This window comes from Salmo salar, chromosome ssa26 (assembly GCF_905237065.1).
Source record: "Salmo salar chromosome ssa26, Ssal_v3.1, whole genome shotgun sequence".
NCBI lineage: Eukaryota > Metazoa > Chordata > Actinopteri > Salmoniformes > Salmonidae > Salmo > Salmo salar.
The window spans coordinates 53,110,888-53,116,318 of record NC_059467.1 but is presented as its reverse complement, the minus strand read 5'-3'; the positions used below and the strand labels follow the sequence as shown (position 1 = coordinate 53,116,318).

General features: G+C 46.7%; 1 non-coding gene across 1 annotated transcript; it reads right to left on the bottom strand.

Annotated features, from left to right (window-relative positions):
• Nucleotides 1-840: 840 nt before the first annotated feature.
• trnas-uga (transfer RNA serine (anticodon UGA)) lies at nt 841-919 on the bottom strand. Its single transcript has one exon. It is a non-coding gene; the product is annotated as a tRNA-Ser (tRNA).
• Between the last annotated feature and the right edge of the window lie 4,512 nt (nt 920-5,431).

Genomic DNA, 5,431 nt, shown 5'->3' with positions numbered 1-5,431 from the left:
ATAGGGGCTGGTTATAGTGATAGGGCCTGGTTATAGTGATAGGGGCTGGTTATAGGGATAGGGGATAGGGGCTGGTTATAGTGATAGGGGATAGGGGCTGGTTATAGGGATAGGGGCTGGTTATAGGGATAGGGGATAGTGGCTGGTTATAGGGGATAGGGGCTGGTTATAGGGATAGGGGCTGGTTATAGGGATAGGGGCTGGTTATAGGGATAGGGGATAGGGGCTGGTTATAGGGATAGGAGCTGGTTATAGTGATAGGGGATAGGGGCTGGTTATAGGGATAGGGGCTGGTTATAGTGATAGGGGATAGGGCCTCGTTATAGGGATAGGGGCTGGTTATAGTGATAGGGGCTGGTTATAGGGATAGGGGATAGGGGCTGGTTATAGGGATAGGGGCTGGTTATAGTGATAGGGGATAGGGGCTGGTTATAGGGATAGGGGATAGGGGCTGGTTATAGGGATAGGGGATAGGGGCTGGTTATAGGGATAGGGGCTGGTTATAGGGATAGGGGCTGGTTATAGGGATAGGGGCTGGTTATAGTGATAGGGGATAGGGGATGGTTATAGTGATAGGGGCTGGTTATAGGGATAGGGGCTGGTTATAGGGATAGGGGCTGGTTATAGTGATAGGGGATAGGGGCTGGTTATAGGGATAGGGGCTGGTATTATTGTGGGTGTAGTGAAATGCTTGTGTTTCTAGCTCCGACAGGGCAGTAATATCTAACACATACACAACATAAACCCAAAATACATTTTAGTCATTTAGCAGACGCTCTTATCCAGAGCAACTTACAGTAATGAATGCATACATTTCATTTCATGCATTTTTTTTTGTACTGGCCCCCCCGTGGGAATCGAACCCACAACCCTGGCGTTTCACACACCATGCTCTACCAACTGAGCCACAGGGAAGGCCACGTGTTAATTTAAGTAAGGAATGGATTAAGAATATATATACATATATGTCAGAGCGGCATTGGACTAAGATACCGTAGACTAGTATAGAATACAGTTTATCCTCTCCAGCGTCTCATCCCGTCAGCGGGATCAAAATCCAGCGAAAAATCATATCGCCAATTAGCATTAAAAAAAAATCATAATTAAAAAAAAATAAATAAAAAAATATTCTTTTTTTTTTTATAGATACACCTCTCCTGAATCGACCCACGTCGTCCGATTTCAAAAAGGTTTTACAGGAAAAGCAAATCATTAGATTATGTTAGATGAGTCCATCGTAAAAAGCAGCTTCATAGCCATTTTCCGACCAACCACTTGCATCACATATAATCAAAAAACAGCTAAATGCAGCACTAACCTTTTACAAACTTCATCAGATGGCACCCCTAGGACATCATGTTATACAATGCATGCATTCTTTTGTTCAATAAAGGTCATATTTATATATAAAAACAGCATTTTACATCGGCGTCTGACGTTGACTAAATAATTTCCCCTCAAATGCGTCCCGGTAAACAATGCTACAATTCCCTAAATTACTATCCGATAACGATTTTTTAAAAGTATATTGTCAATCTAACATTTATAGATGAATATCTCTTGAGAACACCTGTCATACCAGATTTTAAATTAACTTTACTGGGTAATCACACTTTGCGATAAAAGGAGATGCGATACTCAGAAAATGAGCTAATATACAGAGCTCGGCGCCATCTTGGAAACAATCGCATGTCACATCTCATCTTGTATAATATTGTCAATAATCGCCTACCTTTAGTTGTCTTCATCAGAAAGCATCCCATGTCCACAACAGATGTATTTTCGGTCAAAAAGTCCATACTTCACGTTCCATTAGCCTGCTGTTGGTAGCGCGTCCTATGGCTCTCTCCAAGCGCAGGGCTGAAGTTCCGGATAAAATGAGATTCTCCCGCCTGTAGGTTCGTTCAAACATGTCAAACGTTGTAAAACATTAATCTTCAGGGCCTGTAACACCAAGAGAGCCAATAAGATTCGAGGGGGATGATTTCATTGTCTTTCAAACCCATTCCAAAGGTGGGGGTAGACATGGCCGCCAGCGTCATAATGGTGATGGCCCATCCCCTGTGACCAATTTCCAACGCGTCTCATTCACTGAGTTTCGACTGTATAAGGCTCAAACCACTGTGAAAAGACTGGCGACATCTAGTGGAAGCAATAGGAAGTGCTCACTGAACCATGGTTAACGGTGTGATTTATAGGGAAAGATGAGAAGTCGAGTCCACAATTCTGAATTCCACTTCCTGTTTCAATCGGTCTCGGGGTTTTGACTGCCATTTGAGTTCTGTTATACTCACAGACACCATTCAAACAGTTTTAGAAACTTTAGGGTGTTTTCTATCCATATATAATAAGTATATGCATGCCCTAGCTTCTGAGTTTGATTAGTAGGCCGTTGAAAATGGGAATGATTTTTTTTCAAAATGCGCTGTGGCGCCCCCTATCCTAGGGTATCCTCAAGATTAAACATATAAGATGAGTGATGCCAGATATGTAAACATTATTGAAGTGACTAGTGTTCCATTCCTTTAAAGTGGCCAGTGATTTCTAGTCTATGTCTAAAGGCAGCAGCCTCTCTGTGTTAGTGATGGCTGTTTATCTGGTATGCAGTGTGAACTGAGCACTGGGAGGAACAACAGCTCTCCTTATCTTTATTCGTCTGTCTGTCTGTCTGTCTGTCTGTCTGTCTGTCTGTCTGTCTGTCTGTCTGTCTGTCTGTCTGTCTGTCTGTCTGTCTGTCTGTCTGTCTGTCTGTCTGTATCTGTCTGTCTGTCCTTATGCGTCTGTCCTTATGCGTCTGTCCTTATGCGTCTGTCCTTATGCGTCTGTCCTTATGCGTCTGTCCTTATCTGTCTGTCTGTCTGTCTGTCTGTCTGTCTGTCTGTCTGTCTGTCTGTCTGTCTGTCTGTCTGTCTGTCTGTCTGTCTGTCTGTCTGTCTGTCTGTCTGTCTGTCTGTCTGTCTGTCTGTCTGCCTGCCTGCCTGCCTGCCTGCCTGCCTGTATGTATACCAGTCCATAGAGTAACAGCAGTCCTTGATACAGAAGCTACTCTACATATCATAGAACCAGTGATGGGGAGAGAAATGCCCAGGCTGACTGCAGACCTCTGGGTCTTTCTAATCATTTACCCTGCAGCCTGATAGAGAGGGGAGAGCAAAAAAAAATCACTTTGACCTTTGACCGGGTCAGCGCACCTGCTTGAGGCCAAAGGTCATCTCTTTCACGTTGACAGTTTGTGCAGATCTCCTTTCTGTAGGATTTAGTTGTCAGAGTTCCTGAAGCCCCTTTGTTCCAGTGACAGCTAGTTCCTATACTCTTCCTGCAGGACCTGGACAGGATTACACTGAAACGGTGTCCTTAATTGAACCCTATTCCCTTTATAGTGCACTTCTGTTGACCAGGGCCCATAGGCTAGTGCACTATATAGGGAATAGGGTTCCATTTTTGGGAGGCACACCCTTAGTCAAGTTCCTTCATTTTAACTCAGAGATCCTGTAGTGTAGACAAGCTCTGATTTTACCCGGTCCAGTCTCACCTCTACACAACACGATCAGTGTTCTGGTTCGACCCGGTCCAGTCTCACCTCTACACAACACAATCAGTGTTCTGGTTCTACCCGGTCCAGTCTCACCTCTACACAACACGATCAGTGTTCTGATTCTACCCGGTCCAGTCTCACCTCTACACAACACAATCAGTGTTCTGGTTCTACCCGGTCCAGTCTCACCTCTACACAACACGGTCAGTGTTCTGATTCTACCCGGTCCAGTCTCACCTCTACACAACAGGATCAGTGTTCTGATTCAACCCGGTCCAGTCTCACCTCTACACAACACGATCAGTGTTCTGGTTCTACCCGGTCCAGTCTCACCTCTACACAACACGATCAGTGTTTTGGTTCTACCCGGTCCAGTCTCACCTTATTTTGTTATTGGCGTTTGTCAATGAAACTGATGACTGTCTGTTTGTCAAATTGTTTTGTGGTCTACTTGAAGTCCTGGTTTGTCTTTAAAAATAAAACAGTAAAACACTTCATTGTTAGTCTAAATATAAATTCTGGACATGCAGAGAAATAAAAGTCTGATTAATGAAAAGCAGATTTTTCTCCTGGGGTCTCGGGACTGATGGGGTTTTCACCTCAGATTGTTTACGTTTTCCAGCCTTGACCTTCCGAACGGAGCAGCCCTCCAGAACGTGATCGGTGTGAAGGACAAGTCGTTCCCGGTCATTTACAGAATGTTAAAGTGGATCAAGTCGTCCCCAGTCATTTACAGAATGTTAAAGTGGATCAAGTCGTTCCCGGTCATTTACAGAATGTTAAAGTGGATCAAGTCGATCCCAGTCATTTACAGAATGTTAAAGTGGTGTCACGTCCTGACCAGCAGAGGGCGTAATTGTGTTAGTCTTGGTCAGGATGTGGCAGGTGGTTTGTGTTTGTTAAATGTTTGTGTTGTTGATTGGGACTTCCAATTGAAGGCAGGTGTGTTGAGTTGCCTTTGATTGGAAGTCCTATATAGGTGTGTGTGTTTTTCTTTGGGGTTGTGGGTGGGTGTTTTGCACTGCGTTTTTTAGCCTGCAAACTGTTGCTGCTGTCGTGTTTATTGGTTCCTGTGGATGCTTTACTCCTTTTGTTTGGTAATTAAATATGAGTATTCACATACCTGCTGCGCCTTGGTTCATTTCTGAAGACAGCCGTTACAGAACCACCCACCAAACCAGGACCAAGCAGCAGAAGAGGAGGAAGCCACAGGAGAAGAAAATGGAGGAATTGACCTGGCAGGACGAAAGACAATTCTGGGAGGACAAGTTAAGGGAGCTAAGGAAACCCGAGAGGCACCCCCAATAAAAAATTTGGGGGGGGCACACGGGTAGCTTGGCCAGGCCAGGGAAGAGCCGTAAGCCAGATACCCGTGACTACAGGGAGGTGCGTATGAGGTGGAGGGCGCCATGTTACGCTGAGGTACGCACCATCTCGCCTATACGGACGCACAGCCCAGTTCGCCCAGTACCAGCGCCCCGCAGGTGCCAGGGCAAGGTGAGCATCGAGCCGGAAGGGGTGATGCCAACCCTGCAATCAAGTCCGCCAGCGCGCCCTTTCGGTCCGGTGTTTCCCGCTAGACACACTAGCATGGAGGTGCATGTCTCCAGGCTGGCACGTCCAATACCAGCCCCACGCATCAGGAGTCTAGTGTGTCAGCCCAGCCTCGCCAGTCAACAGTCACCAGAGCTGCCCGCCAGTCAACAGTCACCAGAGCTGCCCGCCAGTCAGGAGCTGCCAGAGCCGCCCGCTAGTCAGGAGCCGCCAGAGTGGCCCGGCTGCCCGGAACTGCCAGAGTGGCCCGGCTGCCCGGAACTGCCAGAGTGGCCCGGCTGCCCGGAACTGCCAGAGTGGCCCGGCTGCCCGGAACTGCCAGAATGGCCCGGCTGCCCGGAA